Source organism: Sphaeroforma arctica (assembly GCF_001186125.1).
Source record: "Sphaeroforma arctica JP610 unplaced genomic scaffold supercont1.293, whole genome shotgun sequence".
In the NCBI taxonomy this organism is placed as follows: Eukaryota; class Ichthyosporea; order Ichthyophonida; genus Sphaeroforma; species Sphaeroforma arctica.
The window spans coordinates 71,854-74,535 of NW_014040265.1; positions in this window are offsets into that span (position 1 = coordinate 71,854).

The following is a 2,682-nucleotide window of genomic DNA, read 5'->3' on the forward strand; positions in this document are numbered from 1 at the left end:
ATATGTATATTTATACAATACATATATACAAAATTTGTATATATATATTGCATGTATGTATATGTATATTTATACAATATATATATATATATATATATATATAATATATATATATGTACATGTATACATACACATACATACATACATACCTGCATACATACATACATACATACACACACACACACACACACACACACACACACATATATATATATATATATATGTATCGGTCCATCCATCGATCTATCTATCTATCTATCTATCTATCAATCCATATATCTTTTATCTTTCTATCTATCCATCTATTATATACATATAAATATGTTTGTATAATTGTTGACGTATATGTGTAAGTATGATACCTGCGGATAGGGGTCGTTTCCCAATGTCTGTAGTCTCCAGAGTTGACTTTGTAAGTTGAATATCAGCAGTAGACTCGATTTCTTGACTCATGATGCCAGATACTGTATGTTTAAACAAACTAGCCCTTGTATGCACACTACTTCTTTTCAAAAATCAATACCTGCTGCTGTTATACTCTAGCAGTCGTTCGGTGTATGATAAGTTACAAGTTTCAATCGTCACATATAGGATATACGACAGTTCGCTCAACAACGGAATTTTTTGTCTTTAAAAAAAGGCAGTTGCAAACTCTTCTGTTGCGTTAGGAGGCTATGACCACGCACTCATCATGTGTGTTGTGGCTTAACTGGTGGCAGCTGGCTTGTGATGGAAAACGAAAGAGTGTAACAAAGGTTCGCCATATTTGGCAAAAAATAGCTTTCCAAACAAATGGGGAAGAGCTACTACTTATAGAGAGAATAAGTATAACTACTAAGAGAGTAAGAGTAGAATAGAGTATAACTACTAAGAGAGTAAGAGTATCCTGTCGAGGACTGGAGGGATCTACTGATACCTGTAAAGATTCTGTAGGCAGAACTCAAAAAGTAAAATACTTCGTACATACCTAAATTAACTCAAACTGTGCCTAAACAGTGAACTACTCTATAGAGAGTATTTGTTTAAAAAAAAAGAGATTCTAAATAGCTCGTACGAAAGTATTTCGGTACTCTGTATGTATGCACATAGTCTGTAGTCTTTTAATTGATCCGTGTGTAGGGCTATGTGTATGTATATATATATATATAATATATATATATATATTTATATATATATATATATATATATTTATATTGTAGGCTACCGCCTACCGGCCTGTACTACTGTATCCTGTAGGAGTGTAGGGCTTGAACTTGGGAGGCTTCAGAGTTTCGAGTTTTGAGTTTCGCCCTTCGTCATTCGTTGTGGGGGACGGTGCCACTGTGGTGATTTGAGTGTGGTCATCTGTGCCTCTGTGGAACAGACTGTGGTCTGTTGAGAGTTTTGTACTTTTTTGTGTGTGTGGGAGATTTCAGATTTTGGACTGGGGAGTGGGGAGTGGGGACTGCAGGGGCCTCACGGGAGATAAAATCATACAAACAATAAAACATTACAATGATTACATATATTTTTAAAAACAAACCAAAAGAGAAAAAAGGCTGTCTACTCTGAACTCTGAACTCATTTATGCACAAACAGTATTTTGTTTTCAGATGTAGTAAAAAACAACCCTTTTCATCGACTCACTGTCTTTATTTTTATTTTTGAAAAAACCATAGCCTTCTGAAAATTAAACACAAAACATGTAGGAAACAGTACACTGTATTTATTAACTATTGGCAAACTAAGGTAGATGTTTCACTACCCAGATTCCTAGTTACAAAAGAGTCCTAGTCTAGGCCGGGTCGGCTGGGGTAACTCTCTCTCTCTCTCCCTCAGAGAGAGAAGATGAACTGACCTCTAGTCTTCTATGGGGTCCTTACTCTCCTGCACAGGGTGCAGGGCTGGCCGCAGGCTGCAGCGCAAATCTCGCAAAGGGCTTTAGGGGCGTGTGGTTTAGATTCCTTTTCTTCAGGATTTAGGGTGTATAAAAAATTGGGTTCCTTTCTTTTTTTTTATAAAAAACCCTTCGAACATGCCACAAGCGGCCTTTCTCACAAAAAAGTATCGTTTTTGTTTAAAAAATACAACACCGAATACAGTCCCTCTAATATTTTATTTAGAGAGAATGTGTGCTGTTGCATAGCCTTCTGAAAATTACACATTTTCAGAAGGCTATGGTTTTTGGGTCAGAATTTCCGGTCAGAAATAATATAGGATGTCTTTTAGTACAATTTAGCATATGCACCCGTATATATAATATGTAGTATTAAATATACAATATATTAGCATTTACACACGTATATATGATAGTAATGTACAATATATTTGCATATGCACACGTATATATGAGTAATATACAATATATTTGCGCCCCCTATCTTGTTGAGCTGATGCGCGGGCGTCGATCAGCGTTGTAGCTTTCTTCAATCACACAGACGGGAATGATTACAACGTAGCGACAAAGCAGATGAAGAGATCTAGGCCCTGGGGGGAGGTGCACTATTAGGCATAGCAGAATCTACCGAGTCACCCAAAGTATACTGGCGCCTCAAAGGCTATGGGTTGCTACATCACGTGTGTATTCCTAGCAATTTCTCTAGTATGATTTGGCTGGAGAATTTTGTGAGATATTTATTATTGCAAATCCTAAGTTGGAAGACGACAAACCCCACCCCTATTCCCCACCCCCTTTATATATAT